The following is a 22,756-nucleotide window of genomic DNA, read 5'->3' on the forward strand; positions in this document are numbered from 1 at the left end:
ATTCATTATCACACTATCATTTGTAGAGGCATTGTCTAGTATAATTGTCGAGATCTTCTTCTTAATTCCACACTCCATTAGACATCTGTGTATGCAGTCTGAAATCATCAAACCATTATGAGGAGGCGCAAGATAACGAAAGTTTATTATTCTCTTGCAAAGCCTCCATTTGGCACCAACATAGTGAACAGTTAGGGACATATACCCCTTTCGTTGATTAGATGCCATCCACAAATCTGATATTAAGCTAATTCGGGAAATCGTTTCCAACTCTCCTTTCAACTTAACCTTCTCGCCTTCATACATCTTCATACACACCCTCCTGATTATTGTATAAGAGACCTTCTTGTATCTAGGGTTAAGGCATTTGGCTAGTCCAACAAAAGTAAGACTCTCTACCATTTGAAATGGTCTTTCATCTGAAATAATTAACTTGGTCATCCACTCATTCACCTACTCTTTGTCATACTTGTAGAGTGACACCGACGGACCCCTTACAGATTACGAAAATGAAAGTGTTTGTTGCCTTGTCGCACTTCTCGCTTTTTTATAACACTTTGAAATATGTTTCTTCAATGTTGTGGCCGAATCATCTACTTGCCTAGTGTATTGACTCTTGTAGTGCTTGCATTATATCTTCACTTAGCCGTTCTTTAAGATTATTTTTTCAAAATCTTCCCACATTACCGACCTCTTTTCATTTTTCCCACAACATGTAATTGTGTGGTACTAGTATCAACGATGTCGACGGGCACCTCTTCATGTTCAAGACCTAATCCTTCATCTTCAAGGATCATCGGTGATGTAATTGACCGACCATCAGGGGCCGGGGACAGGGTATTGCAAAGTCCCTCACTTTTCATCTGATAGTTGAAATATATTAAATCATATTAGCATTAGCAATCTAATGCTAAAACAGTTATACTAAATCTTAAATTAGTTACCCATTAAAGGTTGGAAAGAATGTAATACTTTCATATTCCCATTTAAACGTCCACGCCGAAAATCTGGCAGCATCTCCCCATGCCTCTCTAAAAAAGTTGATCTTACGTTACATTCCGATGCCAAATATCTAAATCAAGGTAAAGATATTTGGTATTGGATACGAAACGAAAGAAACATATCCAGATAGAAACGAGGAGACGGACCATGGATCAGGCATGAACATTTAAATATGTTATATAAAAGTATACTATCCATCTAACCTTGAACTGTCCAAAAAGGGACAATTTGAGAGATTTTTATGCCCTCGAAAACACACTATATTTATGTATGGCCACATAGAAATTCTCAAACGGGTAACTAATTATCTAACTTATAATTAACAATTAAATCCTAAATTAGTTACCCATCCAAGGTTGGATAGATTGTAATACTTTCATATTCCCATTTAAACGACCATGCCGAAAATCCGGCAGCATCTCCCCATGCCTCTCCAGATAAGTTGATCTTACGTTACATTCCGATGCCAAATATCTAAAGTAATGTAAAGATATTTGACATTGGATATGAAACGAAAGAAACATATCCAGAGAGAAACGAGGAGATGGACTACGGATCAGGCATGAACATTTAAATAGGTTATATGAAAGCATACTCTCCATCTAACCTTGAACTATCCAAAAAGGTACAATTTGAGTGATTTCTATGCTACCAAAAATACATTATATATATGTATGACCACATAGAAATCTTCAAACGGGTAACTAATTATCTAACTCACAAATCACAATCACAATCACAACTAAGCTAAGTATACAATGCACAATAATTAACTAAGCAATGCACATATTAAGCTAAGTATACACATTACAATGCACAATAATTAACTAAGCAATGCATATATTAAGCTAAGTATGCACATTACAATGCACAATAATTAACTAAGCAATGCACATATTAAGCTAAGTATACACATTACAATGCACAATAATTAACTAAGCAATGCACATATTAAGCTAAGTATACAAATTACAATGCACAATAAGACAATGAACATAAGATAAATGGACAGATTTAAGCTAATTCAAAAGCACAAATAATGAACAGAAACATCACAATTACCAAGCTCTCTAGAGAGAGGACTACAAACACATTTGTTAGTAAAATGAATCTGAAAGTGAACCAGTTCATGGAAATGTATGCATCCTATTAAAAAATTAAATGGTATGGTACTTTAACTAGCTTACAAAAAAAAAGAAGAAAACATTGCCAAGCAAGAGGTTTGCTGAAATGCATTTTGTATTGTAATGTGATAAGTAGGATCCTTGCCTTTAAATCTGGCATATTCAAATGATCCAAACTGTTTTTGATCCAAACTGTTTATATGTCAAGTCTCACCTTTTGTGGTGGAAAGTCCACAAATTAAAGCTCTCAGTTGTATTATTTTAGTTGTTTGGTAATTTGGCTCTTTTTATTTGAACATGAACTGTTACCATAGCCTTTGCATAATCTAAGGGTTGAAATATTCAATCCCAGAGTGTTTTCAAAAAAAATAAAAAATAGAAAATAAAATCAAACAGCTAGTGTCCCAGTATGTCGCTGCATTTGAACAAACCTCACAATCCAATAACATCTCTTGTATCAATTTAAGCTGAATTCAAATAAATGGCTAAACTAGAGAGTTCAAGGAAAATTTTGGAAACTAAAGTTAAGGATTTCAATCCTCTAGAATGCTACATCTGTGGTATAGACAGTAAAAATTGTTGAGAGATGTGGTTCTAAAACTGGGTGAGTTTACTCGATGATTTTGCAAGCTGAATGTCTAAGATCCTTGCCACCAGCAAGACTCTCACTGAGACTTCATGCACTGATAGATTGCTTCAAATAATGATCTCCATGAAGAGAGCCTGGATCGTCTGCCAGCATGCAATGTCCTGAGTTTTGTTTTATGCTCTTGAAATATGAGCTTTGCTAAGTGCACACTCATGTGAAGTAAAGCTCATGTACATGCCACACATGCAGGCACATAGGTGAGAGATGCGATCAATCCATCATGTTGGTCCTACGTTCTACTTGTTTTCCCAAAAAGTAGATCTGGTCCACACAACATATGGGCCTCAATATTGGAAATAGGTGGATGGGTTAGCAAACTATAGCCAAGTTTTTCAGAGCCGTTCATATGTTTTGCAAACAGTGGCTTGCCTGACTTGATCAACCTGATTCTTTGCCTGGGCCATCAATGCAATGGTTCCTTTCTGGAGGATGGATTGGATTTTGGACCTATTGTGCCATGTTGTCACGTGTGGCATGTACATGAGCTTTATTGCACACAAGTACACTTAGCAAAGCTCCTTAAACGTTTAAATTGTTTTCTATTCCCCCAAAATTAAATACCGAGTTGAGAGGATTTTTCAGGTGTTTGTACTATGTTTGAGACGGGTTATAGATAACAGTTATTTGGTTGCAAGCTTTCTGAAAGATGCCTGTGTAGTTTGATGTTGGTTAGAGCTATTGGGGGATTAAGATAGTAAATGTTGCTTCTTTGTGGGATTAATGGTTGTCTACTATCGGTTGTAGTATGATACAAATATCAGGTGAGCCTCCAGGCTGTAGAACTTTGGATGTTAAATAAAAAACCTGCTGACAATCTGATTCTATGTGCACATGGCCCACCTGATGATGGGACAATTGATTTTTGTGCATGCCCTGGATATTTTCATGGGGCCCCCCCTTGTGAATGCTTATAATGTCGTCCACACCCAAAGCGCACAATGGGTTGTAGGTTATGCTAGCCTGCAACTGGTTGCAGGTGAGCATTCTTGCTGAAAGAGTATAGAGATTTTTTACATTGCCAATCCAGGTAGTGTTGTGGAACATCTGTGCAGTGCATCAAGTGTACCCTAATCGTGAAGAGGGAGCATATGCAAAAATAGGTTGGTCAGCTTATCAGGTGGCCACCCCTATATGAAAAGATCATATCAACCCATCCGACAGTCCAGTGGATCGCATGAGTAGCGGGCAGCGGGCCATGGCTAGCCTAGCCGACGAGCCATGACTGCACACTCGCACAACGAGCCATGGCTGGCCTGGCCAACAATCCATTCCATACATCCATTGAGATTTGAGCTCTTAAAATTAAAAAAAATTAAAATGGAGTGGCCTAGTAGGTCCTACCTAATCGGGATCAGGAGTGGTGTGCCGGGCTGCGGAGTGAAGACTCTGAAGCCTAGCCAACAGTCCATTCCGTACACACACACACACACACACACACACACACACACTCACACACATGTGCTAATAAATCCGGTCCGGATCGGGTCAGTCCGAATCACATCCAATCGGATCGGATTCCGGATCAGGTCGGTTCGGAACAGGGCCTATCCAGATTCGACCTGAAAATATTTAATATCTAGATGGGGCTACCCGATCTTGACCGTCGGTTCTGTTCGAATCGGGTCGAATTGGGTTGGATCCACTGGATCGGGTCTGAAATGCCCAAGTACTACCCCTGCCTGTTCTGAGCTCGCGACAGGTGGAGGCTCCTAGGGCCATTGAGGGGCCACCATGATGTATGGATTTCATCCACACCATCCATACATTTTTCCATATTATTATAGAGTGTGGGGCCAAAAATAAGTCAGATCCAATTCTCAAGTTGACCACACCAAATGAAGCAGCGGTTCTAAGGACACCCACCATTGAAATCATTTTAGGGTCCACCATATTTTTTATTTGCCATCCAACATGTTAATATGGTCATATACAACTGCATGAAGTGAAAAAACAAATATCATCTTGATCCAAAACTTCTATGACCTCTAAGAATTTTTCAACGGTAAAAATGTAATCCTTAATTTGTGGTCTATTTGAACCTAGTATCTTTGTCATTTCTGGTTTCATGATCTAAAATGATATTTAAAATGTATGGACAGTGTAGATAGAATTTATAAAACATTTTGGTCCCTCAGTAGCTGTCGGAGCCTTTGCCTGTCCCGAGCTTCGAACAGGCAGGGGTAGTACTTAATCCGCGCCTTATTTTTGTTGTTTTCTGTCACGCTCCCAAACCTAGAAATCGGGCTCACAAAATTTTCGATTGCTGAATCCGGTGCTAACAGCCTCCGTAATACCCCATTCTCGGCTCTCACCGCCCATACACCAGGTTCCGATCCTGTGATCCTACAAGGAGGATTTTTCAACGTACATTTATCTCATAAGAAGCATAACCACAAGTATACTCAAATCACAAAGGTAACATCATCATCATATATCCATTAATATAAACATTTGAATACAATGCTGAAAGGGGAATACATATATCGAAATCAAAGCTTTAAAAGACCGCTGCATGCTCCCTGCTCAACGCTGCTGCAACCTAACGCCACCTGCACGCATCTATTATGCATAAGCTTATAAAAAGCTTAGAGGGTGGTGAAAGTGTGTGAGCAGTATAAGCGTGCTCAAAATGTTGTATCAGAGTAAATAGAAATATTGGTAAGTCCACGAACCATACAATATCAGAGTAAGCAGAAATACTGACAAGTCCATAAAAATATCATCAACCTTATCCAGGATATGCGATGCAAAGACATAGCAAGCCAATGTCATATATTTAGAAAGTAATGTAAGTCAGCTATGTAATGCAGCGACATAATGAGTCAATATCAGATACCGATGATGCATTACCATATGCAATTCTGAAGAGCTACGAATATCATCGGCCTCATCTAAGTCATATGAATGCAGAAACATAGCAACCCAAAATGCCACATGCCGATATGTAATGCAATATGCAATATGTGGTGTAAATGAAATGACCAAGCTGCAGTGTGAAGTCGGAATGATAGTACGTGGTATCGCAGGCTATGGGGCCTATCACAAAGTACTTCTATCCAAACCAGTCCCATACCTAAATTTGGGTAGATAGACTCAATGTGGTAAGCTCCTGATCTCAGGTTAGTCGTGCACCCCAACCGAAATCTTGGCCATTGCGAAGATGTATATAATAAATAGCTGCGCACCACCAGCCCGAGTGGATAGTGAATGAATAAATGAATGTGCAATTTCTGCTCAATAAGTCCACATATCAGTACTGTACATCTCTGGAATCATCATCGAGGTCTAGTACACTCCAACTTAGCTATCGCCCTAGCCGGCGGTGTAGTTCAGCGAGTGAAAAAGACCTTATTACCTGCCTACCAGTAGTATACCAATGCCTACCCGGCTTATCGATAGCGGACCCATTTGGGAGCTGGTCATACTCAGCCTAGCTTACAGTCCCCTCACTCTGGCGGATAAGGCCATGCCCCTCCCAACCGACCACGACACAGTGGGAGACGCGACCTACTGGTATTTGGCACTTGGGCGCTCATGTATTCACTCGGTTTAGACGTTGGGGCGTCTCCTGGCCTCGGAGGTTTAGGGACTTTCACCCACGGACATCCAAAGTGCCCAAATTTTCAAACCAAACATTTTCAGTGTCCTATCTGGCCATCCACGACATGTCTGTGGAGGTCACAGCGCTGATGTCGCTAGGGCATACAGTAATCACCATCATACAATGCGAGATGCATGAATCATGTAGTCCAATCATGCATCAATCCTGTGCATACCGTGCGCTCATGTGGGATAACTCCACCTATCAGGGAGTCCCATAAACCATCAGTACTATAGCATATGCAATGGTTAATCACATCTCATAATAAACATACAGATGATGCGAATGGGCATGTATCATGATACTATGCTGTCACATACTCATAATCAGTATCAATAACCGGCATCGATAATCGACCTCGACAATGTGGACATTTAACTAACATTGCTCCTAAGGAATGGCCCACATAGAGCCTAACATATATTGGACCCATGGCCTCACATAAGGGCCTAATATACAACACCGTGGGCTTCAATCAAGAGCTTAATACACATCACGATGGGCCTCTTACATGGGCCTAATATACATCACAACGGGCTCCATCGCCTGGCCCTTAATGCACCACAATGAGCCTCATCACATAGGCCTCACATACATCACGTAGGCCTTAAATGCATCACAATGGGCCTCATATACATCACAATGGGCTTCATCACATAGGCCTTATATGCATTAAGTTGAGGCTGAATGCTCATTACAATGGGCCTCAAATATATGCCGCATATACATCACATTGGGCCTCGACAATCAGTCTCGATATTCAACCTCAACAATCGGCCTTAACCATTAGAATCGACCTCGACAATTGGCCTCGGCAATCGAAATCGGCCTTGACAATCAGAATCAGCCTCAATAATCAGAATCGGCCTCGATAATCGGCCTTAACAATCGGAACCGGCCTCAATAATCAGAATCGGCCTCAATAATCGAGCTTAACAATCGAAATCGACCTTGATAATCAAAATTGGCCTCAATAATCGGGCTTAACAATCGGAATCGGCCTCAAAAATCAAAATCGGTCACGATAATCAGAATCAGCCTCAATAATCAGAATTGGCCTCGATAATCGGAATAAGCCTCGATAATCAGAATCGGCCTCAATAATCAAAATCGCCTCGATAATCGGCCTCAATAATCAGAATCGATAATCGACCTCTACGCAAGGCGGGATACATAGATAAACAACCGATAATGGGCCAAGAAATATCGATGAGGCCCAATTGTTTGAGGCAACCCACTAGAGAATGATGAGAATGGGCCTAACCAGGCCTAAGGGAAGGTTATAATGTGAACGTTTAACCATCATCGCCCATTAATGTGGACATGTAACCATCATTGCTCCCAAGGAGTGGTCCACATAGAGCCAAACATCATAGTGGACCCATAGCCTCACACAAAGGCCTAATATACATTGCAATGGGCCTCACTCAAGGGCCACATATACACCACATCGGGCCTCACCAAATGGGCCACAAATACATCACTTAGGCATCATTAAATGGGCCTTATGTAAGATGGACGACGTGAATATAAAATAGATGGATGGCATGGATATAAAACAGATGCACGGTGTGAATTACAAAGGATGACGTGGATATAATACATACACTATGGCAGGCCACATACATCAAGGCCCACCATCCTATACACATGGACGGTGTGGATATATGCAACACATCAAGGTGGGACCCACACGTGTAGGTAAAACACTTGCTGCACGTGGGTCCCAAACAGATGAATGGTTGTATAAAACACATACTCCATGATCAGACCCACCTAACTAGGCTGTTGGTCGAATAAATGGACAGTTGAGATGTAAAACAGATGAACAACATGAATGTAAAACAGGTGGACAGTAAGGATGCAAGGCATATACGTCATGGTGCAACATCATCTCAAGATGGATGGTTTAGATTAAAACACATATATCATGTGGTCCCACGCCCATCAGCTGGATGAACGACGTGGGTATAAAACATATACATAATGGTATGGCACATACATCACGTGGGCTTTACAAGCACGGATGGTGCAGATACAACGCTGCCTCATGGTGGGCCACTGCACATGCTGACGTCATCAGCAGCAATGGGACCCACAGAGCCGTTGACGCCACAACACAGCTATATAGCTGGTGTGGTAGTCCACCCAATCCACGTCCAAATAAAAGGTGGGTCCCACGTGGGGCCCACCATATACGTATGATATGTATATAATATATATAATATCATATTATACTATTATATTAATACTTTATTTTTATTTATATTATATGTGTATATATATATATATACACACACGCACACATATATCTTGTTGAAGATCTACAGCGTCCAGTCCAGGCAAGCTAAACGGATGGCCTGGATGAAACAAACACATCAGGTGGGTCCACATGCAGGGCCCACAACAATATTTTATTATTATTATATATATGTATATTTTTTTAATTTTTTTAGAAAAGACCTCCAGCGTCTAGGCCTTAAACGGCCTGAACATGAAACACCTAAATCATGGTGCCCCCCAGCAATTTGGTTGGACAGTGTGATAAAATACAAATGTCAAGGTGGCCCCCACCCCCTTACACATGTGTAGGGTGGGTCCCACACAAGTCATAAAATCATCTCTTCAAATGGCCGGACAGTATGGGTTTAACGCATACCCCATGTGTGGGATCCACGCATGGACAGTTGGATGAAACACATTCATCAGGCGGGACCCACAAAACTTGTTGACACCAAGCACAGTAGCCACATGCTGTTGGCCGTCCAGCAGATGGATGGGCCACATCCAAACAGATGCAAAGGTGGGTCCACACGTGTGGAACCTACCAACATGAGTGGTTAAAGCTAATACTTATATTTCCCTTCATCTGGGCCGTCCAATGGACCGACGGCAAGGTGGGCCTCATAATCAGATGGTCAAGATCGTCTTGCATCATGGTGGGCCACAAGGCATCACAAAAAAGAGAGAGAGAGAGATAGAGAGAGAAATGTGAAGGGGAGGGACCCCGCCACTATTGGGCCCTCCCTTATACAATGCATACATTAAGTGGATCCCACAACAAGTGGGCCCTCAAATCATCAAAATCACATAAATCAAACCTTAGAAGAACACCCACCGTCGATCTCCTCTTCTTTCTTCCACCAACACGATCTAGAGCTCTAAGGGGTGGATTTTAATGGTTGAGATGGACTTTGGATGGTGGGGATGGGAGATAGGAAGGTGGGCCACACCAAGCTCTCTCTCATAGAGGTTGGAACATGAGTTGCTTGGGAGAGATGAGAGAGATAAGAGAGATGAGAGATATGAGTGATGGGAGTACTTGTGTAAGGGAGAGAGTTAACTTTGGGGATGGGTAATTGTACTTGGGGATGGGTGTGAGTGATGGGAGTGACGTGTACTTGATTGATATGATTGATGGGATTAATGTGATAGATTTTCTTGGGATTAGCAACACGTGGCGTTTTCCTCGAACTAAACGCGGACCCACATCTCTTGGCCCGAGTATCGCCTCAGCGCTCGAGACGCTGCAACAGAACCGTGGCGACAGCGCGGTTACAAGGATACAAGTCTCGGGTCGAGCCGACTTTGATATACAGAACATGACTCAGGATCACACGCAAACACCGATAACAGATCGCGGGTTGCCGAAATTCGACCGGGAGGACCGGGGAAGCCTACGGAACGGTACGGCCTAGGATACGGGCCTTACATTTTCTATATCTCTGGTTTGATGATAGTGATAAATATTAATGTTATTATTGTTACATCCAGTAGGTTGACGTAACCAAGTTCTGTGGGACCCACCATGATTAATGCGTTATATCTAAATCCTATGTTCATTTGGGGAGAATGTTTTAACACTCCAACCCAAAAATAAGACAGATCCAAAGCTAAGTGGACCCAACTTCATAATGTAGTGGGGATTGAACGCCTACCATTAAAACCTTCTTTAGGTCACAGAATTTTGGATGAATCTAATATTTGTTTTTGCCCTTCATCCAAAAATGTGTGACCTTATAAACAGTTTGGATGATAAATAAACATCACGGTGGACTTTAGGAATTTTTTTTAAAGGTGGGAATCATTGTCATCACATATTTTTGTGGTGTGGTCCACTTGAGCTTTTGGATATGACTTATTTTTGGGTTTATACCTTGAAATGATCTCGCCAAATGACGGTGTGGATGCAATAAATACATCATATCATCGTAGGGTCTGTAAAATTAGTGACATCAACACACCACATTATAGACATAGTGGCACACTACACAATTGGCTTTTAGTTGGGCATGCTCCATCCACCATGGACCCAACTGATCAATGGTCCAGATCGCTGAACCTTGGGTTATTATGAATGAAAAGAAGTTTAACTTGCATTTCCCTCTTATCTGGCACATTTATGACATGTGATCCATGTTAATTTGCAATAGAGTTAAAATCTAACTCAAAAATCAAGCATAAGTCAACCTTGTAACAGGTGAGCTCCATTACATACATCTCATCCATGTTTTTTTTCCTATCATTTTAGAGCATGAGCCCAATAATGAGACAGATCTAAAGCTCAGGTGGGCCACACACTAGAAAATCTTAGGGTGTCCCGAGTTAGGGCGGCTACCCTAGGCTTGTTCGATCGATCAGGGTGAACACGGACGACCGACAGTAGCTGGACTCTACGGGATGCTTGCACCCAATGCCGGTGGTACTAGGGTTCTCTAATGTTAATCAAATTAGTCCACTAGCCGACTGATCATGTCTGACATGACCAAATTGAATCTAAGATACCACATTCCCAATGGATGATCCATTCATAATCGTTAGTGTGATATAATCCTCCTAAGACTCATATGCCGGGCATGGTGTTATAAGACACCGTGTTCGAGCTGTCGGCCTACGCTGGGGTGACGAGCCTCCCTTTAATGACCAATGAGCACTAATGGAGGTGATAGACCATTGTTCAAACGACCTCCGTCAAATTATCTGACCGATGGTTGCGTGCTAGAGTACCGTTCGAACGACTTAGGCGTGAATAGAATTGGGTAACACCCGGGAACTCGGGATCATGGTCTCTGTACTCGGGTGCCGATTTTTTGGGCATTACAATAGCGTACAAAGTATAGAAAGGGCAGTTGAAAGAGAAAACTGAAAGATATCCTCAGCTAGCTAAGGTGATTAGATGAATGACCAGGTGGAATGTCCTTGTTACATAAGTTGCAGCATCGAGTACTCTAAGCCATTAATTTCAGAGTCTTAAAGAAATACAAAGCTCCTCTACTTCTCTCATATCAAGAAATTATCACAAAATTTTGGAGTACACATCAAATTTCTCACAACAAAACAGGTGAAATTAGCCTCATAGTCAGAGCAACATAAAACAAAAACCATACATTAAAAATACACACATGGATAAAACTCATAGGATATTGATCCAATCCATCAATCCCATAAAAGTAACCCTGATATTCCCATTCTCCAAACGAAGCTTTGTATCCTGTATTCATACTACCATTAAAATTATGAAAAAATAAGAAAATATGATAGAAGAACAGAGTCACCAAAATCATATCCATTAAAAAACCAATATCAAGTTTGGTGGTGTAAGAAATGAGTTTTTGTTTGATGCATTCAACTTTTGAATGTGTGAAGACGTAAATCTGAAACCTTCTCAAGAGTTGGCACCTAATCCACCTTTGTTTGAAAACAATAATATACAATCAATTAGCATTCAATTTAGCAGTTTCTAAAGCAAATAGATCATCAGTTGGTTCAAAGAACAGTATGAATATTTAGCAATCATGGACGTGAGTGATAGTCAAATAAAAGATAGGTTAATCATGTAGAAAATAAAACTTTAAGTTAACAATTGTGGTCAATCTAACAGTGATGTAGAATGAGTGCATCTTGTATCTTCATTGTTGAAGTGTTAGATTCAGCATGACATCTCCTTAGATATGCCTGGTAGTATATATCATGGTGAGGAATTTGTGATGAAGCTAGTAGGAATAGAAACAAGCAACATCAAACAAATGAGTATAAATACAAGTGGGAGAATCATATGCAAGGAAAAAAATGTAACAAATTACATGCACACTATCCAAAAAAGGGGGTTCACATTTCAAAAAAAAGGGTGCAAAAAATCAACTACCATAGCACAAAAGAATTCAATTCCACACACAGCAACAAGAAAAACCCACCTCAGAAAATCCTAATTCATATTAACAAAACAAACGAACTCACACATAATTGGAACTTAGACCCTACATTTGCATGCAAACACATTGCATAGTATTAGAAATTGTCGACATTTTTGGTGATTATCAAGGACAAAATCAAGTAGATATCCAACATAAATACTGGAAAATCCAAAAAAAGAAAAATAAAAAAGAGAATACCTTTTTTCTTTTGGATATGTTTGAGAGAGTAGATTTTGGCACCTTCCGAGGAGTTTTGGAAGATCATCGATGTTTAGATTGCGGATTGATGATTCTAGTCTTTAAAAGGTCCCAAATAAACCCAAAAGTCTTCGATTATGGTAAAGAATTTCAAGGATTTCAACAAGCTTTTTGTCATCTTGTTGAGATTCTCCAACAAAAATTCCTCCGATCCTGTAATGAATCAGCGTTGAAGATGGCTTTGAATGGGGGTTTTAGGTTAAAAAGGAAAAGGGTTTCTATTTCCTTTTGTTTACGCAGGAGAGAGAGAGAGGGAGAGAGATTGAGAGGGATGGAATCGGGAGTGAGGGAGCTGGAGAGAGAGAGGGAGAGAGATCGAGAGTGACGGAGCGGGAGAGAGATCGAGAGGGAGGGTCGGGAGTGACGGAGCGGGTGAGAGAGAAGGAGAGAGATTAGGAAAGGAAAATAGGATTTTGCTTTTGGTTTTAGAACTGATTAAACCCGTTTCAAATTTGGAACTGCCATGAGCTGTTCTAGAACAAAACATATGGTCGTTCCAAATTTGTAATTTTGGTGTAATGCATTATCATGTTCATAAAACCAAGATATAAATAGAGGAAAATATGCAATATTTGACACTCAACCATAACTCATTCTTGTTTGTGAGATATGATTGTTTTAAGTTTCTGACAGTCCGGATCAGTTCCCCTTCGGATAGGGCCTTCTTTGGTCCATCTTGGCCATGAAATTGTTCGTGACCGCTCTACATCACCTTTTTGAGTTTTTTGAGCAATTTCGTTAATTAGCTTCAATTGTGGAATGCTTTTTGACACACCATGATTTGGCTGCATAGAAAAAGGATGAGCAACGGTCAGTGGAATGCTTTTGTGGCAGCCAATAATTGCCATGATTTAATTGTGGAATGCCTTTGTGGTAGCCAATAATTGTCAAGATTCGCTTTTGTGGCATGTCATGACTAGTTCCTCCTCACCCCATGGGTCTTCTTTAATTTATCATGAATGGAAAAGACATGATAGTGTTGAGATGTGGAGCCACATCTGGAAGGCAGCTCGACCAGTCGAGTGCCCTGCTCGACCAATCGAGTGGCCCACTCGACCAACCGTGGACTAGCTCGACTAAAAGTCCAGCGAGCATCGGTTTTTTTGGTTACGCAGTACTCGAACAATCGAGGCCCATGCTCGACCAGTCGAGGGTCCGCTCGACCAGTCGAGGTTACGTAGATTCGTTTCTGGATTTTGCACGGACTGCGGATTTTTGAGTCAGTTTTCGTAGAGGTGAGAAAGGGGAGTTGTTTAAACTATAAATAGGGTTCCCTAGGGCTTTTCTAGGTGGAATGAGAGTTATTCCAAGGTGTGGGCAAAAGATTCTCTGTACTTCCATGGGAGATGTTAGTATATTGCCTTATAATCTTCGTTTTTCTTCACATTGAAAGTTTGCATCTATGGTTTTTTACCCTTGTTGGGCTTTTTCCACATATATCTTGTCTTGTGGTTTGTTTGGAATGCTTTGAATCTTATTCTAGTTTATATTTCTTCTTGTATATCGTTTGTGGGTGAGACCAGAGATTGGATCTTAGTTCACTGCGTTGTTGGCATGCTGCGCAACAACTGGTACCGGAGCTATTGGTTTAGTTCTATTGGGAGCGATGACGGAAGAAGGGAAGACTAGAATTAAGAAGTTTGATGGTTCAAACTTTGCCTTCTAGAAGATGCAGATGGAAGATTATCTGTATCAGAAAGACCTCTATATTCCTCTAGGAGGAAAAGAGAAGAAACCAAAAAAGATGACAGATGATGAATGATTTTTATTGGACAGAAGGCTTTAGGAACGATACGACTCTCTTTGTCTAAGAACGTTGCCTTCAATATATCCAAGATGAAAACCACAAAAGAATTAATGGAAGCCCTAACTACGATATATGGAAAACCCTCAGCGTCCAACAAGGTTCATCTTATAAAACAACTATTCAACATGAAAATGTCAGATGGTGGGAGCGTGGCTGAACATCTAAACAAGTTCAATACAGTCACGAGCCAGTTGGAATCCGTTGGCATTGTTTTTGAGGATGAGGTCAGGGCGTTATTGATCTTGTCCAATTTTCCAGACAGTTGGGATGGTTTGGTGATTGATGTGAGCAATTCTTTAGGGTCGACAAAGCTGAAATTTGATGATGTAGCTAGTCTAATTCTCAACGAAGAATCTAGAAGAAAGGCACTAGGAGTTTCAGGGGATTCAGGGAATACTCTAAACGTTGAAGGAAGAGGAAGATCACTGAATAAAAGAGACAATAAACACGGACGTTCTAAGTCGAGTAAGAAGTCTAAGGGACCAAAAGACAAAGACAGGTGTTGGCATTGCGGGAAGAAGGGGCACATAAAACATGATTGCAGGGCGCTCAAGAAATAAGAAGGAAGCTTTCAAGGCGGGAAGGATTCAGTGAATCTATCTGAGGAGAGTAACACAGAGGCATTGATCTTGTCTCTTGATGCGAGGAATGAGTATTGGGTCATAGACTCAGGTGCTTCGTTTCATGTCACTTCATGTAAGGAAGTTCTGCATGATTATGTGTCAGGTGACTTTGAGAGAGTCTACTTAGGTGATGATGAGTCGTGCAATATCGTTGAAAATGGAAATGTTCATATAAATCAGAAAGATGAAACAACTTTGAAATTGAAGGATGTCAGACATGTGCCGAGTTTGAGACGGAACTTGATCTCAGGGGGGCAGTTAGCCGATACCGGACATGTGACGACATTCACCAGTGATTACTGGAAGATCATAAAAGGTGCCTTGGTGAAATCTCGAGGCAAGAAGGAAGGTACTTTATACGTGACTTTAGGATCATATAGTTCACTCACAGTCGCATCAACTGGAGTGAATGGGTAGTTATGGCATCAGAGGTTAATACATATGAGTGAGAAGGGGATGAAAGTACTATTGTCAAAATGGAAGCTACAAGGGCTGAAGTCTATTGACGTGGAATTCTGCGAGGACCGCGTGTTTGGCAAGTAGAAGAGGGTAAGTTTCAAGAAGACAGGACGCGCTCTAAAGACGCATCTGTTGGAGCTTGTATGCACTGATGTGTGGGGATCGGCATAGGTATCATCTCTTGGTGGCTCACGTTATTTTATTTTTTTATTGATAATGCTAGTAGAAAACTGTGGGTTTATTTCTTAAAACACAAATTTGATGTATTTAATATATTTAAGAAGTGAAAAGTTATGGTAGAAAATGAGACAGGTAAAACAGTAAAATGTCTCAGATCAGATAATGGGGGAGAGTACTATGATAAGAAGCTTGAGGAGTATTGTGCAGTAAATGGAATCAAACATCAGAAAATGATTCTAGGGACACTACAACAGAATGGTGTGGCTGAGCGCATTAACAGGATCATCCTTGAGCGCGTTAGGAGCATGAGGTTACATGCAGGGTTGCTTAAGAAGTTTTCGGCAGATGCTGTGAATACTGCCACATATCTCATTAATAGAAGTCCCTCAGTGCCATTGGATGGTGGGTTACCAGAAGAAACATGGACTAGGAAAGAAGTGAACCTCGCACATCTCAGAGTGTTCGGTTGCACTTCATATGTTCATATTGATACAGAGCACAGAAATAAGCTGGATGTGAAGTCCACGAGGTGCATGTTTATAGGCTATGGGCAGTATGATTTTGGCTACAGGTTTTGGGATACAGAAAATAGGAAAATCATTAGAACCAATGATATAGTCTTCAATGAAAAAGTGATGCATAAGGACAGTGTGTAGGAAAATAAGGCTGAGGAGAAAGAATTTGTAGAGTTAGAAGAGTTACCGGACACGGGTGTTACAGTGTCACATGATGATCATGCACAGGAGCATTATGAGGCAGAGCCACAAACACCGGTTGTGAGGAGGTCTACTCGGGAGAGAAGACCCACAATCTGATACTCACCCTCCTTCATTATCTACTATTGACAAACAATGGTGAAGCAGAATGTTTTGAAGAGGCATTACAGTCAGATACACGGGTTAAGTGGGAGCAGGCCATGGATAATGAGATGGACTCTCTTGAGTCTAATCGTACATGGGAGCTAGTCACTCTACCTAAGGGTAAGAAAGCTCTTCATAACAAGTGGGTTTACAGACCAAGGAGGAGCATGATGGTTTGAAACGGTACAAGGCTAGATTGGTTGTGAAAGGGTTCCAATAAAAGGCAGGTATCGACTTCACTGAAATATTTTTACTAGTGGTAAAAATGTTTATGATTCGCATGGTCTTGAATATAATGGTTACAAAGGACTTACATCTAGAGCAACTAAATGTTAAGACAACCTTTCTTCATGGGGACCTTAAAGAAGAGATATATATGCATCAGCCGACAGGATACGTGACACCAGGAAAGGAGAACAAGGTATGTAGACTGAAGAAGAGTCTATATGGCTTGAAGCAGGCCCCGAGGCAGTGGTACAAGAAGTTCGACAGTTTCATGTCGGGAAACGATTTTAGGAGATGTCATGCAGACCACTGTTGTTATTTGAAGAAGTTTGATACGTCGTACATCATCCTTCTTCTGTATGTTGATGATATGCTTATGGCCGGTTCAAGCATGAAGGACAGCTCAGATCTCAAAAGACAACTGTTTAGAGAATTTGCCATGAAGGATTTAGGAGCTGCAAAACAAATCCTAAGCATGAGGATAAAGTGTGATAGGTAAAATAAGAAACTAGTTTTGTCACAGGCAGAGTACATAGCCAAAGTACTTGATCGATTCAATATGGGAGGTGCTAAGCCGGTTAGCACTCCATTAACTAACCACTTCAAGCTATCTAAGGAGCAAGGTGTAAAGACGTAGGAGAAACGGGACTACATGGCTAAAGTCTCATACGCGTCAGCTATTGGGAGTCTCATGTATACTATGGTGAGCACGAGGCCAGACAGCTTGAAGTGGACCCTCAAACTAGTTGCAGATATCATCCCAAGAGAGTTGAGAAACCTCACCAATTCAGGGACCCGACAATTATTGCTACAATAGGTGGGTTCCCTAAACCCTATATTCGACTAGTTGATTAGTTGAAAATCTCAGCCGAGTCAACTCAATAGTTATGCATTGAGATCTTGGAATCCTTTATTCAGGTGCCAGTTGCAGCCATTAAACGAAGATCCACCATTGGCTGGTGGATCATCTTCCTCAAATGATGGAAATACCCACCTTCTCTAAGTGGGCCCCACCTCCAGATCCGAGAGTTAAATGGGTGGACCAGGGCCCCATAAGTGCATTCATGACCCTTGATTGAAATAATGCAAGCTTGATCTAATCCCGTGGCCATAAAACACTATGGATTAAGTAGTCAAAAACGTAACTGATCGGCTGATTAAGTGCTGATCCTTCTAGGCTTCCACAAGGCTATAAATAACCTCTTAACTTTTAGGGCAACCGTCTCTAAAAATGGAAAGTTTGAAAGAGAAAGGGAACGCCATTTCTCTATTGCCCTGAATCGAGTCGACTCGGTTCGAGTCATTGCATCAGGCCAAGCTCGTCTAGTTCTGTTGTTGATCGCCTGCAGCAGAGAAGCAAGAGGAGATGAAGAGAAAGTAGAGAAGAAAGAAGAGATGAAGGAAACCTGAAAATGAGGAGGGAGAGAGAGAGAGAGAGAGAGAGAGAGAGAGAGAGAGAGAGAGATGGGTCGCGGGTCGAGTTTTCGCCGAGTCGGGTAAGTTCGACCCACTGTCTTGGGGTCGGTTGGGCCCAGCTAGCTACTGGCTGTAGCTGACTTGAGCGAGCAGGAGTAGAAAGGGAAGAAAGAAGAAGATCAAAGAGAAAAGAGGGGAGAGTGTTGTTGCCGAGGCTACAGGCGAGTCACGGACTCGAGTCGAGCTATGTTAGGGGTAGCCGGGCCATGTATGTCCGAGTTCGGGTCGAGTTTAGGTTGTTCAGGCCTTCTTGCTAACTCCCCAAACAAGTTGAAGGCTGTGAGGAATAGAGGAAGAGAAGAAACAGAGAAAGAGAGGGAGAAGAAAGGGAGTTTAGCACGCGTGGTCTGCTGAATTGGGGAGTGTGACTCGCTGCTGAGTCGAGGTTGAATCAGGACGAGTTTGATTCGGGTTTAAGGTTGCTGGACGCCCCATGAATGAAGGAAAAAAGAAAGTAAGAAAAGGGAGAGAAAATGGAGAGAAAAGAGCAGGAAGGAAGAAGAGAAAGAAAGTTACTATGGTTGTTTCACTCCCATCGAGTTGACTCGGTTGGTCCAATTGAGTCTGTCTATTTTCTGGATAGTCAGTAAGGAGAAGCATGAAGAAAAGCAAAGGGAAGGAAAAAAGAAAGTGGAAAGAAGAAGAAGATGATGGAAAGAATAAAAAGAGAGAGAGAGAGAGAGAGAGAGAGAGAGAGAGAGAGAGAGAGTTAGTTTGGGCATTTCATTCCAAGTCGACCCCACCGAGTCGGGCTGACTCTGTAACCCTAACGTCCACCTCTGAACATGACTGATTGAGAAGAGAAAGGAAGGAGAGAGACGCCATCGCCGAGTTGAGCTATTAAGTCGACTAATGTGAGTCAACTCGCCTTCCCCAAATTGGATTTTTGACTTACCACTAATTGTCATTATTATGATTATGATGATTAAATGATTAGCTATTAGTAGACTATTTATGCTAATATTAGTTATTATGAATAAAAATATTAATTATTAAATATTAGTATTTTGTTTATCATTTAAAATATTATCATTATACCATTTAATATCATCATAATTATTACCAATATCATCATAATTATTACCATGTTAGCCAGTATTAATTATTCCATTATGATAATAATTATTTTGTAGTTACCCATATTATTAACGTTGTACTTAATTATACGTCAATTATAGTTCATATCCTAAAATCTAAGCCTAGACCAAATGAACAGAAAAAAACCCTAAACCTAAGAAATTCAAAACCTAGGTTATGATCTTATCCATAGATATGATCTAACTGTACTATTTTACAATTCATGATAGGATCCGATCTTAAACTGTGTGCACGAATTCCAACAAGCGTTGAAAAGTAAACCTGACTCTAAGGTGAGGATTACCTTCAAGCTTTTCTACATCATGATAATTATCTTAGTTCAGTTATTTTATTATTTACTTAATTTAATCTTTAGTAAATATGACGAGGAATGTTAGTTTCTATTTGTGTGAATTCTTCCTAAATGGTTAATCATTGGATTTACATTCAAGCGTTTGAACATGCTATATATCGTAAATTCTCTATCTTAGTTTAAATGAAATATTTCATATGAATGAGCTTGTGATCACTGTATGGTGTATGTAAAGGTCCTCGAATTAGTGGTCATTTGCAAAATGATTAAATGAAATTATACGGTAGACTTACTATCTTATAAATCATATGTCGCCTAAGTGGCTTTTGGGAAAACCCCCTTTTTATCACATCCTTGGGATGAATCGCTTGCCTTATGTGGCTTGATGTAATATTTGCCCTATGTAGCTTTAACGAACTGTCTTCGTATAATCTTGCGATGGTAAGTTCCACTTGTAGAACTACAATTGGCCACTAGTTGAGTAGGTTACCTTTAAACATCCTATTTATTAGCTTCATGAGCCAGGGATGGTGGAATGGGACACTATGCCCTGAGCTGTCGGCCTATGCTGGGTGACAACCCCCCATAGTAACCTTTGAACTTCCTTAAAATGATGGATTGAAATTGGAATAATAATAGTTGGACTAATCATGCATTTTTATGGCATATATTATGGTCTTTTCTAGGTGGTTAGTTCTCCTTGGGCGTACCTTTGTGTACTTTTTTAGGTGACTAATTTTCCATAGGTGATCTATGTTATTTGGTCTTTTTCGGGTGGTTAGTTCTCCTTGGGCGTACCTTTGTGTACTTTTCCGGGTGACTAATTCTCCTTGGGTGATCTATATTATATGGTCTTTTCCGGGTAGCTAGATCTCCTTGGGTGTACCTTTGAGTATTTTTCCGGGTGGCTAGTTCTCCTTGGGCAACCTCATTGCATTGTCTTTTTCGAGTGGCTAATTCTCCTTGGACAACCTCATTACACAAGGATTTCAGCAAGATTTTCGTCATCTTGTTAAGATTCTCCAACAAAAATTCCTCTGATCCCGGAATGAATCGGCGTTGAAGATGGCTTTGAATGAGGGTTTTAGGTTAAAAAGGAAAAGGGTTTCTATTTCCTTCTGTTTATGCAGGAGAGAGAGAGGGAGAGAGATTGAGAGGGATGGAATCAGGAGTGAGGGAGCTGGAGAGAGAGATCGAGAGTGATGGAGCGGGAGAGAGTTCGAGAGGAAAGGTTGGGAGTGATGAAGCAGGTGAGAGAGAAGGAGAGAGATTAGGGCTGGAAAATATGATTTTGTTTTTGATTTTATAAATTTGGAACCGTCCTAAGCGGTTCCAGAACAAAAAAATTAGCTGTTCCAAATTTACAATTTTAGAGTAATGCATTACCATGTTTATAGAATCAAAATATAAAAAGAGAAAAATATAAAATATTTAACACTCAACAATAACTCAGTCTTGTTTGTAAGATATGTCAGTTTTAAGTTTTTGATCGCATGGATCACTTCCCCTCCCGGTAGGGCCTTCTTTATGCATCTTGGCCATAGGATTGTTCGTGACCGCTTTACATCACCCTTTTGAGTTTTGCGAGCAATTTCATTGATTAGCTTCAATCGTGGAATGCTTTTTTGGCAGGCCATGATTCGACCCCATAGAAAAAGGATGAGCAACGGTCAGAGGAATGCTTTTGTGGCAGCCAATAATTACCATCATTTGCTTACGTGGCATGCCATGACTGGTTCCTCCTCACCCAATGGGTCTTCTTTAATTTATCATGAATGGAAAACACACGATGGCCATGAAAGAAGACCGTTGGATTTTTCATTTTCAACCGTTAATTATATATCCACTAATCTGTTAGTCAGTTAATCAAATAGGTGTAGTTTCTTGATTATGATACATCCAAACTGATACTTCTAATTTGGACCGTATAACTTGAATGCTTGTATGCCACGTATGCAAGTTCCATGTGATTTCTAAATGCCTGCGTATCATCAATCACTGTCTGCGTATCATCAATTTCAGGTACGCAATCCGTCACGGGTTCCACTATCTGCTTCTCTCTGCGTTGATACTCCCCCCATATATTCTTACCTTTTGCTACTAATTAGTACAAAGTTAGGTTAACTTTTTGCTAAAACTAAATTTATAAGGGGTATTATATCAATTAACTTGGGTGTAGATGTTAGTTACCCCGGGAGAAAAGAAACAGGAGCAACGATCAGATAGCAGCTTCATTATAACTTCCAATACAGCTACTCTTACCTCCTAACTTATCATATTATAATAATATCCAATCCGTACAAAATGTGAATCACTTAATTTAAATCTATTTTTATTGAACTTATTAATTTTTGGATCATAAAAATACTCTAAGTAACAGTATCAGATGTTGTCCATTTCTATTGTACTAATCTCTAAATATAATTTTGGACCATCTGATTTTCATCCCAGATAATTTTAATGATTTTTAAAACAGTTTTGAAGGATAGGATTTTGTATACAGGGGAATTATTAGCGGAAAAAAGGACTGATGCATTATAAGTTATGATACAACCGATGAATCTACGCGGAGTGCACTTTCAATCTGTTGGATATTATTTACGCGGTTTCTGGTAGGCGCGACAATCGAGAGCGTGTCAGTGTACTTCTCGGGACTCGAACCTGCTGGTATTAATCTCGAGGTTCCGCACACGTGTCTTCTTATCTAGTTTTACCGGAAATGGATTGGCTACTCCCCCTGCCATCAGCCCGCGGCTGATGGTCGGTGCTCTGTGGGGCCCACCTTGATGTATGTGCTTCATCCATTCCGTTCATCTACTTTTAAAGATCATTTTATGGCTTTATACCAAAAATTATATGAGATATGAATCTAAGGTGGACCACACCACAGGAAAACAATAGTGATTGG

The 22,756-nt window shown here is 40.6% G+C and overlaps 1 pseudogene; it reads left to right on the plus strand.

The window, feature by feature from the left end:
- Positions 1-741: 741 nt before the first annotated feature.
- LOC131234673 (large ribosomal subunit protein eL39-like) overlaps positions 742-22,756 on the plus strand; it is a 41,524-nt pseudogene continuing 19,509 nt past the window's right edge.

This window comes from Magnolia sinica, chromosome 19, assembly GCF_029962835.1.
Source record: "Magnolia sinica isolate HGM2019 chromosome 19, MsV1, whole genome shotgun sequence".
NCBI classification, from domain to species: domain Eukaryota; kingdom Viridiplantae; phylum Streptophyta; class Magnoliopsida; order Magnoliales; family Magnoliaceae; genus Magnolia; species Magnolia sinica.